This window comes from Microtus pennsylvanicus, chromosome 1, assembly GCF_037038515.1.
Source record: "Microtus pennsylvanicus isolate mMicPen1 chromosome 1, mMicPen1.hap1, whole genome shotgun sequence".
In the NCBI taxonomy this organism is placed as follows: Eukaryota; Metazoa; Chordata; class Mammalia; order Rodentia; family Cricetidae; genus Microtus; species Microtus pennsylvanicus.
Window position 1 is genome coordinate 173,482,832 of NC_134579.1, and position 23,230 is coordinate 173,506,061.

Consider the following 23,230-nt stretch of genomic DNA (forward strand, 5'->3'; position numbering starts at 1 on the left):
ACTAAGGCTAGAAGAGGGTATCAGAGCTGCTGAAGCTGCAGTTCCTGGCAGTTGTGACCTGCCCAATACGGGTGCTGAGAACTAATCTCGGGTCCTCTAGAAGAGCAGCAAGTACTCTAAACCTCTGAGCATCCCTCTAGCCTCTTGCAGGAATGTTAGAGCTTCCTTACTTAATCATATGAGACTTTTCATAACCTAGTTACTGTCTATTATTTTTTATTTTTGTTTAGCTTCTTTGAATATATGTATGGTATATGTGTGTATGGTATATGTGCACACATGTAGTTTTTTTTATTTATTTATTTTCGAGACAGGGTTTCTTCGTAGCTTTTGGTTCCTGTCCTGGAATAGCTCTTATAGACCAGGCTGGCCTCGAACTCACAGAGATCTGCCTGCCTCTGCCTCCCAAGTGCTGGGATTAAAGGCATGCGGCACCACCGCCCAGCTATGTGCACACATGTAGAAGCCAGAGGGAGAAGTTGAGTAACCTGCTGTATCATTTTCTGTCTTATTCCTTAAAGACAGGGTCTCTCACTGGATCTAGAATTAGGCTGGTGGTCCACAAAGCCCAGCAATCCATACAACCTGGGCAATGCAAATACCACTTAAGAGTTAGTTCTCTTCCAGAACTCTCATCTGCAGTGCAGTTTCCACCCCAGAAAGGAAGCATTGCCCTCTTCCTCCATTTCTATTTCTCCTGAGGTAGACTTCTGCAATGCTGTCACATGCAATCATCATCATTTGTTCCCATATTTTTAACTTCTGTATTAAATGATAAGTTCCTCCCTTGCCTCTTTATAGCTCCCAAGCCTAGGAAAGGGCCTGATATTGAATGCGACCAGCTGAGATGAAACAATGGACCTGCAAATCACGTACACACTCTACCACATCACACTTACATTCTAATCTAGTTCTTCCACCTACTCTCTCCACAATCGTGGGCCACCTTTCCTCTGTGTGTCTAAATCTGTTCATCTGTAAGCTTCGAAGAGTTAACCATAATTAAAGCAAGTGCGTTAAGAGCATAGACACTCTCTAGATTCTTAGTAAATCGGAAATGAAAACATCATCACCACCAGGATTAAGGTCATTACCGTCTTCCCCACAGCGATGGTGGAGCACAGTGACCACGATGCTGAATTTTACAGTACCATACCTTTTATTTCAAAGTTTGCTCCTCTGCTCTGGTTAATGATTTGGGCAATTTATTTAGCTTCTCTCTAACTTGGTTTGTTTCTAGAATCAAAATAATAAAAGTGCCCACATCGTTAAACGTTTTGTGAGGTTCAATTAAATTATGTGTATGGTAAAACAATTCACCCCAGGAAGCTCCTTCCTACCATACCTGTTTTCCCATCTTACGTCACTGTCACTCTCATGGAGTATTTGAGTATTACCTCAATACAGGTGTCTTCATCAACTTGGCACTTATATTTGTGTCTCAGTGGCTAAGGAAAGGGAGGAGAAAAGTCACAGATGGAGAAAATGAGTCAAGCTTGCTCCATAAAGCCTAATGATCTCAGGATCTTAAGAATGTAAGATTCATCATTTTGTCTCTGACTGAGTTGGGACATAGTTGTACTAGCCTTCAGCCTGCTGGCATTGAAGTCTATATTCCCAGACTTTCCATTATATTCTGTATAACATAGAGCAAGACAAGGAGGATATGCTTGGCATAAGCCATAAGGTGGACCCTCTCCTGCTCGAGTGGCAGGTTGATTTTCTCTTAAAATACGTTTAGGCTTTGGGGATGAGGTTGGTGCTAGATTACTGACCTGGCATATAGAAGGGTCTAGGTTTGATCACCAGCATGGGCAGGGTGGAGGGATAAACTTTGGAAGAAAAAGCCTTGGAGATGCCTTCTGTTTCTGGACTGCAGTTCTGTAAACTACTAATGACAGACTCCTTAGCATCCCGGCTGCAGGTCTCTTCAAACCTTGCCCCCCTAGTCCCTGCTCTTACTTTCATTGTAAATTTATCTGGCTACTTTGCTAATAATCTCAGAGTGTAGGAATTACATCTTAATTCTGTTCTCCTTGATGCCTCCACTGTACCACTTTTTCTTTTTAAGTATATTCTATTATAAAGCCAGCTGAAAGGAAAACCCACACCTTTTGAAATATCACAGCAAACCTAATAGATTTCATTCTCGATATATTCTTGTTCCCAAATGTTTCCCTCTCAGGGAAACTCTGTGAAGCTACAATATGAAAGAGTTCGGCCAATGCCGGAACAATCTTGCAATGGCTCAAAGGAGAAAGAGGCTTTAAATTTGTAGTATGCTAATGAGATCATTCAGTGTCGGCTCCATAAAAAAGCAAAGGCACATTTTTCTCTACTCTCTCCTGTCCTCATCCTTTACCCTGCTTCTCCATATCTAAAGATGAAGGTTAATATTAAGCATCACAATAATGGTTGTCAAATCAATCATGATTTCCTCTGAGTTATGTTACACAGAAGCAACATGCTTTATCAGAAATCAAAGAAAAGACCGTGCCAAAAGTGGGTGAGCTAATGTAAAATCACTTACATGGGCACTCTAGAGACGGAAACCCGCTTAATATTTAATGTAGTCATTAACCTAAGAATAAGAGGGATAGGATAATGGATGGCCTACTCTCTTAGCCTGTGGGATAGGGTATGAAGTGAGCTGTCCCTTCTGGGATCAAATTGACACATGTCTAAAATCCATAAAGTGGGTCACAGGTGAAGGGAATAGAAACAGTCCCGAATCTCCCAGATGCATTGTGCTGAGTGGGCACTTGAGCTTGGCAGTCAGGCCTAAAGTTCACCACACTGAAAGAATCGGAGGCATTGTCAATCGAATTGCTCAATTAGCTTGTTGTGGCAACAGACACGCTGTCCCCAGCACAGATGGTCAAGCTGCAGCAAATAATCGATTATTGAGAGAAACTATCTCCAAGAAACCCTAATCCATCAGGCTATTGAAGGGTTTGTTTTTGTCTCCATTCAGATTTGGTTAGCATAGAAAGAGATGTCTGCTTTGACTTGATGCCTGCCCAGAGTTGTCCCAGAGAGCCAGGCTGTCAAAACCAATTGAGAAGGCAGAGCAGGGAAAGGCAGGTCAAGTCGGTAACAAGAGCTAGCTGAAATGAACTTCCTCGAGATGGGAAGATGGATTCTGTAGAGAAGTCATGCAGCCAGAAGGCAGTGTGCACTGTGTCTTCCCTAATAAATGAGTTCAGCCCAAGACGGCAGTGCCGTTACAATCATTCCCACAAACTAGGGGATTACTGTCATCCCGATCCTCTTGTTTCATTTAATTGAAAAGTTGCTATTGCATGTTTCCTTCTCTGATATGAATTTCCAGGGATTTTCAAGAATTCAACCTTGTCAAAGTGATCAATTATGCAATTTCCATGTATCATCAACACTTCTGCCTCGGCAATGCCGATGTAATCCATTGTTTTCTTCCTTCAGTGTGAGTCTTTTCACTTGGTGGACGTGTTTAAAAGCTGTCTCATAAAAATATGTGGCTTCCATGGACTGAGGTATTAATGCAGGTAATAAGAATTTGCCATACAAGCATTAGAGCATAAATTTGATCCCCAGTTCCCATATAAAAAGGTGGTCCTGGCCATATAATCAAGTGCTATTACTCCAGAGATGAGAGGCAGAGAGACAGGTGAATGTCTGGGGCTTCCTGGCCAGTTAGTCTAGTCATGAGCTCTAGGTTCAGTTAGAAGCCCTGTCTCAAAAATAACATGGAAAACAATGAGGAAGAATCTTCTATTTCCCTCTAGCTTCACATGCATACACACACACTAAGGAATACACACACACATACACACATACACACACGAGGGGCAGGGGCTGTGAGGACCTGACTTCAGATATCTGGCACCAAAGCAAATGCTAGACAGGTCTAGCAGTTAGCCTGTAATCCCAGCAGTAAAGAGGCAGGCAGTTAGGGAATCTTCAGGGAAAGTGAGCCAACAAGACTAGTCAAATATGTAATCTCCGGCTTTAAGAAAGAGAGCACGCCTCAATGTATAAGAAGATAAAGAGCAATTAAGGAAGATACCCAAGTCAGCTTCTGATCTCACACAAATTTTCACACATATGCATGCACTCTTATACATACACCTACACACATGAAAATATGCACACAGATAGTCACACATGCATACACATGCAAGAAATAATTTAAATAAAAACAGAGAAGTGGTTTCTGAATCAGAACAGAAGCTACAGGAAAACTGAATATCACAGACTTTACTAGTCATTAGACTTCAGCAAACTATCCAAGACTACCAGAAAAAAAAACTGAATATAAAAGACTTTAAGAAATGATGAACTGGGCAAAGTGTTGCAAGATCTCTAGGGCAAGCACAATAATGGCTAGGTTTTCTACCCAAAATGTATTTTAGAATTATAACAAGGGCTTTTGAGGACTTTTGAGGGCCACCCTCAATGCCCTATCAGGTCCAGAGTGGAAGCTACAAGAAGCAAAAGTGACCATTTTCTCTGGCTAATCTGAGGGTGAATGAAAAACCTCGCTTGTGCTTTTCTGAATCGGTCTCTTTATTCTTCTGTTTCTATTCTAATTCTCTTGTCCTGCTTCTAACTTCTCCCAGCTTCCTTTTCTCACTTCTTCCTCTCTCTCATCTCAAAACTGTCTTCTTCCCAGGAACCACGAAGTGATAAAGTACAAAAGTTGTCTCTCAATGGTCTAAAGCACATTCCTAGAGCAGGTGATAGGGAGCTGAGTCATTGGCATAGCAACACAAGGATCCAAAGTTACAGAAGTGAGCCTGTGACCAGAGGGTGGGGTTACAGTGTCCACTGAGACGTACATCTTTTGTTTACGGACTGGCAAACAAAAAATTGGCATGCTTTCTTTAGTAACCTTGGTTGGACATCTGCATCACCTGACTTGTGAACAGCTGTAAGATTTTAAACTTATGATCTATTTACAAAAGGCCTTTAGTCTACTTTGAACTTGCTCCAAGGTGAAAGTAAGCTAATTGTGTGCCATTAATCTGAGCAAAAAACAAAGCAGGCTTTTAAGTCTTCACAGTCCTGTGGGACAAATACACCCAGTTATGAAGCATGTCACAGTATATATTCTATCTATCGAAACTATACAGCTAAATGAAATGTCATCATCCTGACCACCCACAGATATATGTGTCCTTAAGATTGAGATGTAATAATGAGATTACACATACACATCACATGAGATTATACACTACAATACGGGTATGGGGATGAGATCACACACACACATCACATGAGATTATACACTACAATACGGGTATGGGGATGAGATTACACATACACATCACATGAGATTATACACTACAATAGAGGTATGGGGATGAGATCACACACACACACACACACACACACACACACACATCAAATGAGATTATACACTACAATAGAGGTATGGGGAGACACCAAGCTGCTTTAGCAAATGGGAGCAACAGTTTACAGACTCAATGGTTCTACAGACCTTGTCTGGGCAGGATTAATCAGCATATAACCATTCCTCTGGTGGGTTGACATTTGAACACTAGTTGTCACTTGTTGTAACTCTCATGGCCCCTGACAGGATTATTGATAATTTGTCATATATTTTTCTTATGAAACTTGCTCAAGATGTTTTACTTCACAAAAAAATAGTTTGACTGAAACAACTAATGGCAGCATTATCTACTTTCGTTTGAAATTAGCAAATATTTAAAGGAAAATTAAAAAAGAATTTCTGAGTTGATTCATCTAGATTTCTGAAAGAAGTCCATTTAAAAATAAAAACTTTCCTACCAGGCAATAGTGGTACATGCCTTTAATCTCAGTAATCTGTAGGCAGAGGCAGGTATATGTCTGTGAGTTCCAAACCAGCCTGGTCTACAGAGAGTATTCCAGGATAGCCAGGGCTACACAGAGAAACCATGTACCAAATATATGATTGATAGGTAGATGATAGATAGATGATAGATGAATAGATAGATAGATAGATAGATAGATAGATAGATAGATAGATAGATAGATAGATGATAGATAGATAGATAGATAGATAGATAGATAGATAGATAGATAGATAGTTTCTAAGATGGGGTGGTGGTTTTGCTCTCAGTGATGGGAGGTAAAAGAAGATCCACTTCTCAAGGTCATTCTCTGCTACATAGCAAGAACACAGTCAACTTAAAAAACCCTGTCTAAATAAAAAAGGCAGGAAGAAAAAAAAGGAGGTAGGAAGGAAAGAAGAAAAAAGGGAAGGAAGAAGGAGTGATAGGGGAGGGAAGGAAGGAGGGAGAGAGGAGGTAACAGAGGGAGAAAGTAAAAAAGAAATACCTAGTGAAAACAGGATATAGTAAGTTCTATCAGAATGTCATGGTAGAGCATGCTATTAACTCTCCAACGTGGACTCAAAACTTCTTCAGAAGACAAAGGAAACATTAAGAGCTTACTTGACAAAACTCATCTCTAAGTATCTACAAATGGAACTGTGTTCATATATCATCATTTTCTCTCTTCTCTCTGAATAAGTAAGAACAGTGATCATGATGAAGGGCATAAAGGAAGGACAAGAACTCATTCCAATCCACCTTCCCTAGTCCCACAAGACTTCACATATGCATAAACACTGAGCCAGACCTCTCCAATTATGAGAATTTATCTATCCTCACCAGAAACAGCAAAAGATTACTTCCAAATTGTAGGTCAACAAAGCTTTTTAGGCTAATCACTGTACACACAAAAGAAAGAATATTTTATAACCCACAACACAAGTCTCTGTACCCAGAACATACTTGGAGCTCACATCCTTGATTTTACCTTTGCCAAACATACTCTTGACCTAGCAGATTCTCAGATCACCAAAGCCCAAGCATCAAGTAAAAAGTGACAGTTTCCCGTGACAGTGCCTACAGAAAGGGCTGGAAGCTAAAATTAGAGTTTTCCATTAAATAATATAAGACTATAGAATCCTAACCCTCGAAGGCTGTGCTCACGACCTTTCTCTATACCCTGAATGATTGATGAGCTGAGTTTCTCTCAAGTAGAAATGTAGAACTCAAGGTACTAAGCACCGAACAGAGAAGAAAGAATGCAGAAAACAAACAGATTAGGGAAAGTGAGACATCAGACAGAGAGCAGCCTCACAAGCTCTCACAGATAGAAACTTTCCCTCTGAGGAAAAGTAACAGCAGTAGAGAAATGCCCCAAACACTAGCTATGGAGGGAGCCATAGCAATGCCTCTCACTGATCATGCACCCAATAGGAGAGTCTTCCAGAAGACTGCTTCTATTCATACAGTTGTAAAATGGTTTTTTAATCATTATAAACATCTTTATTGTTTCATTTTGACTTGTGTTAGAGATGAAGTCCAGTCCTTACCACATGCTAGACAAACATTCAACTACTGAGATACATTTCAGCACCAGAGAAGCAGTCAAGATCATCAGAAATTTATAAAAAACTTGTTAAAATGAAATTTAATATATAGGGGGATTGATCATTAAAGAATAAGAAACCTTGCAGGAAAGACAATGATTTTATTTATACATATATGCATATTTTCAAAGAGATAAAGTATTTCATTCATAAAATAAGAACACAGACATACATAAAGTAAATTTTTTTAAAAAAAAATTACAAAATCAAAATAGAAACAATTTCAACACTACCAATATAATTTGAGGACAACTCATCTTATCTATAAATAAGATCATGATTCAAAGGCTGGGGTGAAAACCTGCTAGCTCAGAGAGGTTGGGTCACAACTAGCTAAACTTCTTGCCTTGCTGGTGTCTCTGAAAGACTGGTGCTTCTGCTTTGCCAAACCAGAAAAAAATCATGCCATTTCAAACACCATCCTACTAATTCTTATGACTCTGTGTCTCTTTCCTAGATGCCCTCTGAGATTCTATGATTGCTTTCTGTCAACTAGTCACTAACTCAACCTTTTGATGCAAGGTTAATTTTATTTAATTAATGCAAATGCGAACTTGGGGTTCACAATGTGACAGAATATTCCCAAAAACTCCTACCAAAGGCAGGAACAAACTAATGAACACTGCAATGCATGCCAGTGCAGAAGCAATAGCAAATCCTTTTGACAGTTTCCTTCACAATGACAGGAGCATTCCTGTTCTTGCAGAAAACAGTCAAGACTGGACCAAAATGTTGAAAGACTCAGAACAAATGAAGTTTCTTTGAAAGAAATGCAGTGATGTTTTGGTACAATTGATGATATGAAGTTATGGATACTTCAGCTCTGCCACTCTGGTTAAATAACAGAAATAACTGATGATACACAGAAAATCAAAATTGAGTGTTTTTGTGTGGGAGGGGATTATGAATGCTGAAAAAAACCTGCAATATAGCAAGTGCATCCCTACTTAGAATGTGGATCAACTGTTTTGAAAAGGTTTGCATTGCTATAACAAAGTGAGTCCAAACACTGACGAACAAAGGTGAGGTGCATTTCTGCAGGAGGATGAGAAAAGTGAAGCTGTGGTTGGAGAGGGGTAGGAACTGAGGAAGTGAACACTTTCCACAGTAAAATGTAGCTAAATATTTTCCACAATACCCCAAGCAAAAAGCACAAATATAGTTGGAAAACTATATTTTTAGAAAGTTAGGGATAATTTCACATACAGCAGACAAAAATATTATAAATCCTTGTCATTGAGAGTTATAAATTTTGCATTGGGAAGAAAAGAGGAGAGGAATGCTGGGGGGGGTTCCTCTTTCTTCCATAAGCCTCATAAAACTATGATCTTTTCACCTTGATATATAAGTGACAATGTTATAATTAGACTTGCAAATATATTTATTCCTTCAACACATTGTATATGAAAATAGAAGCATATATAGAAAGGTAGGCTTATGTAGTATTATTAATGCAAACATACTGAATCCTAGGTCATCCAACTTTGCTTCTTCAGTGGCTATGTAATGTCACCACATATGCTCTGCAACTTGTGTATAAAAAAGACAAGGAGAAAGAGTGGAGAGAGAGAGAGAGGTCAGACAGTGTCTGTATCTTAGGCATGAGGACTTGAATTCAATCCACAGCACTCACATAAAAGACAGGGTATGATCCTAAACAGTTATCATCATAGCTTTGGGCAAGTGGAGACAGAAGGAGAGCACATAAGGAGCAATAACATAATTACACATGTAAATGAGTATATTTTGTCCTTCAGCACAATATACATAAGAATAGAAGCATACACTCAAAGGTAGGTTTGTGTACAAAGAGAACAAAGCCAGCAGTCTAGTCATTGGTGAGCTCCAGGCCATGTCAAAGGAAGTGGATGACATTTTTGAGACTGACCCCTGAGTTGTCCTCTAGTATGTATACACATGCCTTCCCACAAATAAGCTTATAGGCAGACACGCAACTGCATACATACCTGTACACCACACACACACACACACACACACACACACACACACAGAGAGAGAGAGAGAGAGAGATATAAAGAGATTAAAAAGCAAAATAAATATGTGTTAAGCCTGGTAATATAAATGAGCTGCTCTTAGATATAAAAATAGTAGCAATCTAGTAAGGAGACATGAATCTTAATAATAATAATTTTAATAGGACATGAGAGATATCCTTCTGAAGTTATATCTTAATGTCATAAGGAATACAGAAAGATATGTATAAACCCTTTTGATTTTACTCACCCTTCATGAAAATATTCACAAGACTTCTGGGACTATGCAGAAAGATCAGAAATGACACACTACCAAGTTAGCTCCAAACTCCAAGTCTAGGAAGACACTGTGAGAAGGCTTCTGAGCAGACATTCCAGTCATCTCAGACAACTCATAAACTTACAAAGTTATCAGTTTTATTTTTTAAAAATCTACTTATTTTCAACTGACTTCAATGTAAAAGATGCAGTCTTTAGTCGACCCCTAGATGAATCTTAAGAAAGACAAAGAGTCTTTCTTTAATAGTTTTAAAACTCTTACAGATTAATGAGATGGGAACATTTGGAAGGTGGTATAATTTTAACTACTGAAATCAGGAGGTAGAAAGAATCTGAATCACTGATGTCACAACTAAGAGTCTGAGTAAGTTCTCATGACAGTCTGAAAAAAACAAAAGAAAATCACACATATGACAAGGGATTTCCTGCTTCTGGGATAAATTTAGAGAGGATGAAATGAGCACAAGTTTCCATCCTATGGGATTCCATTCATAACACAGATCATAAATGCTGTCCACGTTCAAAAGAGGGAACTCAGTCAAGTCAGCAGAAAGAGAGCATGATACCACTCAGTTGTTGCTGAAAGAGCATTGAAAGGAAGAAACCAAGCCAGATTCCAGAACACACACTCCAACAAGCAGATAGCATATTGCCCTATACACGTAATTGTTTCAGGATTATACCAACAAGGCTTATTATACTATAATGTAAACAGACTCTCTTCACACCCCAAAGAAAATAGCCAAAAAAAGATGTGCTACCTAAAGATGGGAGATGGGAATAGTGGTTAATGATATTGAACTATAGAAAGATGATCTACCTCCAGAATCAATAACAGCATTTTAGTTAGGACCTAGAGGGTGTGTGCTGGCCATATTGACTGCAGCCAGTTCCATTCCGTTAAACCATAGACAGTTGATGAGACTGTATCCTAGGGTGGAATTATCGCCCAATTCATCAGCGACCCTTATGGAGCAGTAACCAGTGAGTGTGACCTGAATAGTCTTCTTAAACACAAGTTATCCCAGTAAAGGTATCTGGCAAATATTTCCCTTTTATGTCTTCTTATTTTTTTGTTCTTCTTGAGCATCTCTTTAAAATACCTAAACCCAGAAGTAGTAGGCAAAAGACATTGCATTGCACCTTTATCAGTGAGGCATTCTCATCTTGCATCCTCTGTGTCTGGGTGATGACTGCAGACTCAGCCTTTCCTCTTCCCAGAATTCTCCCATTCTGGTTGCCCCTCCTATATTTCCTGGCTGGCTACTGGCCAATCAGTGTTTTATTAAAATAATACAAGTGACAGGGTACAAGACCATTGTCCTACAGCAGCATTGCACCTTTATCAGTGAGGCATTCTCATCTTGCATCCTCTGTGTCTGGGTGATGACTGCAGACTCAGCCTTTCCTCTTCCCAGAATTCTCCCATTCTGGTTGCCCCTCCTATGTTTCCTGCCGGGCTACTGGCCAATCAGTGTTTTATTAAAATAATACAAGTGACAGAGTACAAGACCATTGTCCTACAGTAAACAATTATATGTACTATTTCTATTGCTTCTTAAAATGAGATTAAAATAGTAAATGCTGTGAGAGAATGCTTTTGTACACAGTAAAGGTTTGTCACTCATTTCTTTATCATAAACTTTGTTTTCTTGCTGCAGACCAGAGTATATTGCCACATGTGTGCATACTGGCTCATACGGGGTGAGAGCTGATGAGTAGAAAGCCAAATAGTTTCACAAAACATGTCCTGAAAACTAGAGCCAGATGTGATGAGGCAAGTCTGTAATGCCAGTGTTCCACAGGTTGGCACAGAAAAATCACGGTTTGGAAGCCAAGAGTTTACATAGAAAGACCCTATCCAAAAACAAAGGAACAAAAAAAGAGGAATGGAGAAGAAGGGAAGAGTCATGAACCACAAGGACTGAGAAAGAGGAAGTGTCAAGGAGCCTCTCACCTTGATGCTGGGAGAAGAAACCTCCAATGCTGACATCTTGTTTCCATCACTGCTCATCACAGAGAAGTCCAGGCTGAAGTCTATTCCAATCTGAGGCTAAGAGCTCACAACTCTTCTGAAAGGTTCTTCAGGTGCTGGAACGAACAATGAAGCTGGTTTTCTTTGTTTATAAGCAGCCTACATTTCCATCCCCAAGTTGAGTTCTCATCCAGTAGATTGTATATAAAAAGGGCCCCATATCTGAACCGCTCCTCTGATTGGATGTGTTGATCCCAGACTAATACAGAAAAGGATAGTGAGCACATCTACATGAACCCCACTGAAAGCCATGGGAACCAGCACTAGTGTTCTGCACTTTGTCTCCCCCTTTTCCCAGCTTTCCCATTGTAGGAGACAATACTATGAGAGAGGAGATGCCAGAAAAATCAAAGATTGATGGCCATTCACCTACGACGCTTATCAGCTGGGAGCAGGTAGACACTCGCCTGGAGTTTTACTTTAGAACTGAGTAAAATAAAATGTGTTTTGGTTAATAAATTTACAGAAGCTTACTTAGTGTGCCCCACAAGGCCACTTTTCAAACTTAGCCATAATCAGAATAAATGCTTAGGTTTTTATTAAGTCTCTTTTGCTTTCAACAGTTTTGAGTACAGCATTGCAGATGAACTTCAACTTGCTTCCTGATGCTGTGATGAGCCTCTTCTGAGCCAAGGTCATTTTCAAACTCAGTAATGCATGCTCCTGCTACTTGTCTCATCTACTATTATTGTGAATTCAAGGGGAAATATTTCAGTTTACCTGTGGTGTAACCAACAACTCCTAGAAATATCTTCCTTTAAATATTGGACTGATTTCATTGTAGAAAACCCACAGGACACAAATCTTTAACAATTGTGGTGTGAATAGTCGCATTATTCTCTCAGAGTTGATGAGTAGAAATTGTGTTAGTTGTTCAGCAAAGGTTGCACTTGACAATCTTGTGTTTTGATGGTGATATCCCACGTTGAAAACATACACAAGAAAGAAAAAAAATTATGTGAGCTTTCCTTCTGTATGCTGTGCTTACCATTAATGATTAAAGAACTGCTTTGAGCCTATAGCAGAGCAAAGCGGAGCAGAGCAGAGATAGGCAGGAGAACTGGACTGAATGCTGGAAGAAAGAGAGGCAGAGTCAGAGAGAAGCAATGTAGCCCTGCCAGAGACAGACGCCAGAACTTTAGCTAGTAAGCCACAACCCTGCGCTGATACACAGAGTAATAAAATGGGTTAAATTAATATCTAAGAGTTAGCCAATAAGAAGCTAGAGCCGTGCGATTATTTCAGGGTGAAGCATCCTAGAACAAACTAGCAGCCTCCTACTACAGAAAAACAATTCTGAAGTAAGCACAAAAGAAAAGATTCTCACATATTGCAAAAAGAATAGTCCCAAAAGCCAGTTTTCCCTCAAAATTCTGTTGTTGTATGCCCAAAAGTGAAAACCAAAGAACACTGGCAGTTTGTGCTCAGAGTTGGGATTTAGTGTCTGTTTCAACTATGTCTTCGCTTCACTGTGACCACAGTGCATTTCCATGGTGTTGTAGGGATAGCTGCTAGTTGGTTTCTGGCCACCCTGGCTAGCTTAGCCCTAAAACGACCACACAGAAATTGTATTAATTAAATCACTACTTGTCCCCTTAGCTCTAGCCTCTTATTGGCTAACTCTCACATCTTTATTTAACCCATTTCTATTAAGCTGTATATCGCCATGTGGCAGTGGCTTACCAGGTAATATTCCCAGTGTCTGTCTCTGGCGGATCCATGGCATTTCTCTCTGACTCTCATCAATCAGTTCTGTCTTCTGTGCCTACCTAAGTTCTGTCATATCTGGCCAAAGCAGTTTCTTTATTCATTAACCAATACAAGTAACACACAGAGGGGACACCCACATCACCATGGTGTGCAAATCAAGACGAAAACCAAACATTTTGAGGTAGAAACCAGAAGGCTCAGTCTAGTGATATAAATAAAACAACCAACCCTAACTCTGTTGAGGAGAGGGGGTACACAACAAGAATATATTCCATCCCATATGCAGAGTATGCTATTTCCACAACTGAGAATACAACCAAAGACTTTTGTTTGTCACTGACATATTCACACTGTTTTTGCCTCTGAGCAATCCACATGTGATATAAAATGGACATCAGATAAATTGGTCATTGTTCTGAATTCCTGAGTCATGCAAATGCTTACAACACTAAACAATGGTAGAAAGTTGTACATGGGGAGACAAGGCCAGGGTTAGGGAGGCTTTGTACTTGGGAACAATGAAAGAGGTTTTTGTGTGTTTGTTTCTTAGTTGGTTGGTTTGATTTGGTTTGGTTTTGGTTTTCTATCTGTGGTTGCACATGGCATATAAAATAGAATTAGGACTTTTTCGTATCCAAAAAAAAGAAGCTATGCATCATTGCAGAAGACTAAATGTTTACAGAATCAGAACGAAATGTTTTCACAGTAAATGAGGCCAAAATAGCCTTGAAGTTTGGAATTAAACAGAACATTTGTTTAAAAAAATGTTCATTTCCATTGCTACTCTAAAGAAGATTATGCTGGGACTTTATCCATTTTTATACCAGAAAGGTAAGGAGACAGCAGGAACATAGAAAACAAAACCCCTGACTCATACTGATGAAGGATAATTCAGTGGATGTGCAGAACTTTCTCTAAAATGTAACCTTTCATTCCTTCAGCCACTTCTACATAAAGAGTCACTCTGGATTTTTGATCCCTTCCCCTAGAAGTATGATTGATCTAAGTGAGCTAAAAGTTAGCAGCTGTCTCTAACTTAATACCAGCAAAGACACAAGTGTCTCTGAACCCTCCCTTGGTGTTTTCATCAGCTCTTCTTTTCCACACTAGTTACTGATTTGCCTGGATCTTTCTTTTTCACTCTCTCCTCCTATAATTACTCCTTTTCAGCCTCCCCTTCCTTTCCTCCCATATCTCTCTCTATGTAGACCAAGCTAGCCCATAAATCACTGTATACCTTCAGCTGGCCTTGAACTCTCAGCCTTGTGAATGCTGGGATTACATGTCCTCTTTAAGTAAACATTTCTTATAAATTATTTCATATTCTATGGATTTCAGTGATGTTGACATAGGAGTATTGACTATCCCCAGATCTTCATTTGCTCCTCAAAAGCCACTTCTGAGTCCCAGGAATGTATAGACAAGTGTCTTCAAAGCATCATGACCTGAAATGTAACTTAAAGAAACTAAACCCATGAAAATAAAGCTAAAATCTGATATTTTCCTCCCAAACCAGCCCCTTCTCTATTTTCGACCTGAACTGATTATAACACAGTCCACCAAGTCTCCAGTGAAAGACTTCTTTTCCCTCAGATGCATCCTGTTGGATGCAGTCAGTACCACAGCATGGAAACTACTCTAAATCTGTCACTTCCATTAGAGTTTAATTTTCATCACAACCAATGTAGGAGATCCCACTGTTACCTCTACTTACCAGGCTTGAAAACTGAATCTCATCTGAGCTATTCAATTCACCCTGAATGATATGCTTAAAAGGTGGTAGAGACAATGTCAGAGTGAAGCCTCTCTGATCACCCAATATTGCACTACCCTTCTATAAAGTTGATCAGCCCTTCTGGTATAAGCCTCTTGATTTCCTCTCCCATCCCTACCACCACTATCATGTCTTATAAAGCTAGTTATTACTTCCCATGCAGACAAGTAAAGAAAATTTTTAACTGGCTTGTCTGTCCCAGGCGTTTTTTTTTGGGGGGGGGGGCACCAACCAGCTCCTAAATCATGACCTGGAGACTTCTTAATAGTTTTAGAGGCTAAGCCGAGTTCAGGCATTCAAAAGCTTGGTGATCATTATTTGTAGTGTCGTCCTGCTGTGTTTTTGCCCTCATTTAGCCCCCTTCAGACTGAAATATAGAGAACTACATTTAAAACAGGTCATGGATTTCCACTTTGTAAGAAAGATAATAAATAACAGAAATCTTATCAGAGATAATGAAAGTCACAGGTTATAACCAGAGACTGCTTATTCATTTCCCAGTTGCCCAGACCCAAATAATAACACGGAAACAATATTAATTACAACCTCCTTTCCAAAATAAAATATCCTTAGACTCAAACTTTGAAGTAAAATATATACGTTAGTTTAATTTAGCAGCCCCCAGAATCAAATGTCTCTCTTCCGTCAAAAATTCAAAGAAAGCACAATATACATAACCTAGACTCTTTGTGTATAGTACGTCTTTACATGGCTTATTTTTCTTTACTCCTCTAATCTATGACTGTTTGTACTCTTTTATATTACTTTTACTGTCGCTTTAAAGACTTTGTTTTATTTCTTAAGACTATTTCCTTGTATAGCTATCTATTATCTTTTTCTTCTCTCTACAAAGCCTACATACATTTATCCAACACTGTGACCATTCAGAGGTCTTTTTCATCTGACTCTGTCTTTATTCCATATCTCTAATCATTTTCTGACCAGTAACACAATTTTTTTTAATGCTAAGTGGGCATGACTAAGACCAACTCCATGGCCCTGCCTTTGGCTCTGTCCCATCCAACATGGTGGAGGCTTGTTCACTGCCTCGGCTAGCCATATTCACCCTCCCCTTAGCTCCAAGTACACAACAGAACTATGTTGTCATTAAGCAACTAGTAGCACATTGATCACAAACCCCATTTAAATGCAGGACCTCCCAAAAGAGATAGAGTTCATGCTCCAAGCATGAACCAAGAAGCTGGCTCTTAAAGAAGCTGCACAGTTTTTGCTGCTAACGCTGAGTCAGGAAACCTCTTAAAGGAACTGCATGTCTGCTATCTGCCAGTAAATCAAGCCTATTTTTAAAAAATGCAGCTACTAAAAAGCTGCACTTGACTTCTCCTTTTGTGAATCTAGAATCCTGTTTTTTTCCTAAACTTTCTCTAGGTCTTATGTGGATCCATGCCCCAGATGGTGGGCACCATTTTTTTTTTCTAAATGCTAAGCAGGCATGGCTATGAACAACTCCGTAGCCCTGCCTGTTGGCTCTGCCCTACCCAACATGGCAGAGGCATATTTACTGCCTCTGCTAAACATACTCACATATCACCTATAAAAGAGTTCAATATATCTGAGTGAGAAAGACAAGAAACCATGAAAAGATGAAGGGCTTGGTTTCATTTTCCTAGAACATTTAGGGAAGGCATGCTAAACCTTGTAGCCCAGCTGTTGGCATACTATGATGTCTGACTCAGTACACACACTTTTGTGCTGTGTGTTTGATGGTGTCTGAATAACCTGGAAAGCAGCAATCAGGATGGAGACTATTTTATAAATGTGGAACTACCTGGTATTTTTCTGAGCAAGAGAACTGGTTGTCTTGACTTGAGCCTTGTAATACGTCACTCTATTACACTGAAATGGGGAATGAGGCAGCCTTCCATTAACGGCTGTTTGTCTCCTGTCACAAAGATTTTCTTAAATAATGAGGTCCTCAAGTGAGTTTGGCTGTTTATTCCCAAGAGCAAACTTAGTAGACACTTAGTTTCCATCTTAGTCACCTGAGAAAACCAGAGATCTGGAAACACTAACTCATATTGTTTGAATGCAAAACAACAGGAAGCAATGTTTGTGTTTTCAAAATATGATACTTGATTATTTCATACATTCAAGGTGTGTTTTACATATACTTCTTGCTTCTTCATCTTCTCTCTTCTCTCAAGCCTAGATTTCTCCACCTATTTATTCTATTCACTTGACAACCCCACCTCTGTCTCTCCTCTCTCTCTCTTTCCCTCTCTCTCTCTCTTTCCCCCCCCCCCCCCCCTCTCTCTCTCTCTCTCTCTCTCTCTCTCTCTCTCTCTCCCTCTCTCTCTCTCTCCTGCCTAGCTATTGGCCGTTTAGCTCTTTATTAGACCAATCAGGTGATTTAAACAGGCAAAGTAACACAAGTTTACAGAGTTAAACAAATGCAAAGTAAAAGATTACAATACATCTTTGCACCATTAAACAAATATTCCACAGTATAAACAAATGTAACACATCTTAAACTAATATCTCACAACATCAGGGAGTTGCATTTCCCCTCCTTATCACACTATTTCACATCATCATTTTTAAGTAAAATATATTTGCATCTTTTCCCCCCTTTCCTTTTCTCCATCCAACTCTAGATAAAATTGCTAGTTATGCTTCTCATGTCTGGGGTAAAAGCAATACAGTCTAAGCAGACTGTAGGCGCCTCCAAGGACAGAGAGCAAGTCTGATTCCCTCGTCACTCTCTTTTTTGCAATCCCCTTTGCCAAGGAGGAAGGCTGCCTGTGTCTGAAATGGGCTGTTTGCTCTTAGTTTAGTTGAAGGGGGATGCCAAGAGACCACAGCAGTCCTTGGCTATTCCAGTAGCAAAGGGGCAGTCTTCAAGGGACTGCTTCCTCATATGACCCCTCCTCAGTCATCTCCTGAATTGGTATGTGATGCTATCAGATATTTAACTTTCTGGGAGAGAGCTTGTGTCATGAGCCTACTCTTTAACTAGGAAGCAAATTTCTCTTTGTCTCTCTCCTCCCTCCCTCCTTTCCCCTCCTATTGTCTCTCTGTGTCTCTTCTGTGTACTTGTTCTTCTTCTCTCTGTATATGTATCTGTGTGTCTGTGTGTATGTCTGTCTTAATTTGTGTCCATATATATCTGTGTATGCATGTGTTTGTACATGCATATGTTTTTATAATACCACTCATGTCAAAACGTGTGATTCGTACTCAGTGAGATGAAGCCCAGAACAGTTACAATAGCTGTTTGTGGGAGGACACCTCCCTTTCCTCTATCATCTCTAAGCTGGCAGGGTCTGAAGACGGAGCTACTAGGGAACATTTTGCTTGTTTTCCTCTTGGGAAAGAGTATTCCTGCATGAGAATAATAGCAATGCAAAACTGCTATACAGGAAGTTTGTATATAAGTCTAATGGTTTTAATAAAAGATTAACTCAGACAAGAGAAGAAACTGGTGCAAAACTCAGTGTCGTTTCATGGGTTGTCAGTCACCTTTCCTGACGTGGATGCCCCAGTGTGAACTGGACAAGGACAGCAATGCCAGAGCCTCTAACCACACTGCTGCATTAAGAAAGGTGCAGTGTTTAAAGTTTCACGCAAAATAAATAAATATTAGGAGTTGAAGAGATGGCTCAGCGGGTTAACTTCTTGCTATTCTTTCAGAGAACTGGAGCTCAATTCCCAGTATATATACCTGGTGGCTTACAGTTCCAGCTCCAGGAGATCTCATGCCTGTGGTCTTCAGTGGTACCTGTACTGACATGTACATACCCACAAACAGAAAGACATGCATGCAAATAATTTAAAAATCATACCAAAAAATATTAAAAGTTTTTTTTTAATAAATTACATCTGTGATGGCTTTATTCGTGGTCATGAAAGCTAAGAGGTGAAAAGACTTTGAGAAAACTGTGATAACTTAGGGCTTTGACGGCTGAATGCCAAGGAAGAGATGCTTTGTGGACTGCGTTGCTCATGACGTCCAAGTTGCACTGCACTCTGCTGGGCAGACCTCCTTCTGCCATGTCTTTGGTACTCTATCTCCCTTCTATGACTTGCTCACTACAATTTTTCTCTTATTTGTAGTGCTTCAGAAGCACAGAAGTGATAGCAACATGTTCAAGATTACATAAAAATAGAAGTCATACATTAAACTGGGTTGATTCCAAAGTCTCTATTCAGTTCACGAGGTTTGAACCTCTGTTATAAACTTTGAGGAATTATAGTTAAGTGTTTGTTACGCAGTCATGAAAGCTGAGGATGCTCTTCTTATTATAATAATTAGGGAGAAACTAAGTTATATAACAATATGTTATTAAATTTTGTGTCACATGCATAAAATACATTGAAAGGAAATATACTAAAAGGTTAATAATAATACTGTCTCTGTAATTAAGTTGTGGATGATTTCTTGTTACATTTGCCATATGTCACTGTATAAGCAAGTTATTTTCCTGTAAGCATTCCTCACATTTACAAATTTATAAAAACAAAATGATACTGCATCCATTCATCCAACAAACATTGACTGACTACCTACTTCAAGTTAGGTGCCTGTTCATCACCCTTAACTCAGCCAAAAGCCTAGCAAGCCTACCATAGAGGCATGGCTGCAAGATGTAAGTGTCCTATGGGAGATTTAACTAGAGATGGCACGGAGGCTTAATCTTCTGCTGTTGCTAAACCTCCTTAATCACAGAGTGGCATCTTTTGTATTCTATGTGTATCCTCTCTCTCTCTCTCTCTCTCTCTCTCTCTCTCTCTCTCTCCCTCTCTCTCTCTCTCTCTCATATCTATCGATCTATCTATCTATCCCTCCCTCCCTGAGTGTGTACATATGGGAAGGGCAGAGTACAACCTCCTGAGTGAGTCATACTTTCTCCTTGTTTGACACAGGTCTCTTTGCCTTTTACTGCTTCTATATGTCAGAATAGCTGACATGCCAAGAGCTTTACTCACTGAGCCATATCCCCAGCCTAGAGAAGCATTTTTAATCCTTATAGAAAAGGAGATTAGAAACTTAGAAAACATTTTTTAAGTAACAACAAAATTACCTAATTTTTACTAAGCACAATAAAATTGCTTACCTTTTTCTTTCAGATAAATGAAAAGTATAAATGTTTTGATTAGAACATAAGACTTGATTGTGGAGTTGGAATGAAATATAGATGCACAAGATTGTAATTCTATGGGAAAGTATTTCAATATTTTCAGAGACTACAATTATGATCAGTTGACTGGAGTTGCCTTTTATCTGTCTTGTATAGGCTCAGCAATTCTTCAAGCTTAGGAAAAGGCAGACTTGTTCTTGCCATCTTGGTTCTTTTTTTTCTACCTGGTCAGTAGGGATTTGTCTTGCTTCGTTTAAAGCAAAAGTGAAATGTTAACCACTGTCCAAAGGCATCCCTCTGAATGTAGCTCCTGTAATGTTGATAGGTACAGAGCGAGGATCAGACTGACAAAATGTGGAAGCTCTTGGCACTCTGTGTGACAATGACAAGCATCAACAGGGGCAGGCTGAGTGACCAGCGCAGAGGGGCTGAGTGGCCTCCAGCAGCAGAGTCAGGAAGATCAAGACATAGTTGTCAAGAGCCCTTGGAAGCAAGAGGCATTCACAGACAGGAAGCAACGAACAGAGCCTGAGCCGCCAAGCTCGCCATTATTTTGTAGAGGACATGACGTTTGCCTGCTGTTTGGAAATTTTCTCCTTTCTAGAATTTTGCTATATCTGCTCTCAGCTGTTTCAGACTGCAAGCGTTTTCCTCTCTGGGGATTTGACCTGTGTACCTTCCAAAGTTTGGGATAAGCCTTGTGCTCTTCTCCACACTGAGAGTAGAAACGATGAAGATTAGTTCACAGGAAGAATAAGGAGCAAAAAGATAGGAGGTCAGTCTGTAAGTCACAAAGGAGGTGAACTGATCCCTATATTTCTTCCTGGTAAAGGAGGAGGAAGAGAAGGAGGAGGAGGAAGGAGTTCTACAAGTCTCCATCCCGTCCCAGGCACAAAGTGATCCTTTCTCTAAGTATGGACTGAAAACAGCCTTTGCCAAGTCCTGACTGCAGTTCCTGCAACAACCCAATATACTGCACCCTGCCATCCTGACAAGAACTGAGTGTGACATACGGCATTAACTAGGGGAGTTCTACATTATGCTAATCTCCATGTGCAGCCAGAAGACCAGGCCGGGAAAGGCATTGCTCTGCAACCCTGGAGCTGCTGGACTTGAAGGGACTTCATTGTTCCTACAACAGGTGACAAAGCTCCTGCAGCTTCACCCTCATGCAGAAATCAATGAGATCATTTGCTGAGATTGTTCCTCCATGTCTGTATCTCAGGGAGCTTTGTTACTGAAATTCAAAAAGAAGACAAAATTTTTGTACTATAAGGTTCAAGAACTTAATAACCCTCTCTTCTTTTCATTAAAATAACTGTTCTCACAAGGAAATTTTTATTAGCTTGAATTGTCTTAGAATCACTTGAATTGTATTATTTTACAAGAGACTATTTTAATATATTGTCATTTCCAAAAAGCTAGGGATTCATTGTAAATAATACACCCCAGGTTGGCTAAAGGGTTACATGTATTTATCCAATACAGTCCACCCTCGCAAGATGAAGAGGCATTATTTTTTACACTCCACAACATGCTCACTGAATGGAGGCTTGAATTAGGGTGCTCATTCATGCTGTTGATAACAAGTAGCAGAAAGGGCCACACTGCTATGCTTCCCTGATTTAGTGTAGTGATGGGCAGGTGATTTTTTCCTCTAGTTTACACATTTGCTTTCTGTCATGGCTCTCAAGGTCATCTGTCACACACTCATTACCCTTTATCACATTAATGTTCTTGTCAGATTCTGGCTGCAGAACCATTTCATACAAAAGTGGTTTAAAAAAAATGAAAGACACTAGAGATGGGAGATGGCTAACCTTGACTGTAAGCTGTATGGGATCTGGAATAGCATAGAAAATATATACATGCACATAAGTATGTATATGTATGTGCATGTATATTGTATGTATATGTGTGCCTATATTAATATGTGTGTGTGTGTGCGTGCGTGTGTGTGTGTGTGTGTGTGTGTGTGTGTGTGTGTGTGTGTAAGAGCATTTCCAGAGAGGATTAACTGAGAGTGAAACACCTGCCCTCAAAGTGGGCAGCACCTTCTACTAAGTAGCCCAAATACAAAAAGATCCAAAGAAAAAAAAGGCATGCTTGCCTGTCTTCTTGTCTTCCAGTGGGTGTGTGTTAATCACTGATGTTGCTATCCTTTGCTGATGTCAGATCAGAGTTTTCCTGGCTTTCCAGCATGATCTGAAGACCATTGACTCTCCCAGGATCTTCAAGCCTGCAGTACCAGATGGGGACTCATGAGGCATCCAGTAGCAGTGACTAAGTATCTACCGGGAAATCAGCCTCTTCAACACACAGATGGTCACTGTTGGACCTAGTCCCCATCATGTAAGCCAAAATAATAAATACCCATTTGTGTGTGTGTGTGTGTGTGTGTGTGTGTGTGTGTGTGTGTGTGCTTTCTCTCAGTTTTTTTTTTCTTTTTGGGAACCCTGCCTAATAAAACAATACTGAGTCAGAAGAAATTATGCTTACTCTTAGGCCTCCTTTAGGCTCCTCACCCATGTACTGAAAACATTAATTTTTCCTAGCCACCGTACTGCTAACAATACAGCTATATAGATATCAGTTACACTGAATGGGTTGTACTAGTAATCCAGAGAGGATCTGAAGTGCACAGGGCTTGTGCATCTTCTGATTTGGGAACCCCTGGATGTCATAGAATCAGCCCTAAGGATGTTGAGGATAATCTTGCTCACTTTCATGGGGCAGTCCTTATGAGCCAACCATTCAGGATCCCCAACTGAGGTCACAAACTCTTACAACTTGATAAACATAAAAATTTTTAATATAAATATGATATTCTTTGGAGGGATTTATTTACAGTATTGTATTATTTTATTTGAACAATCTATAATACTTAACTTCATTGAAATAAATTATTTTAATGAA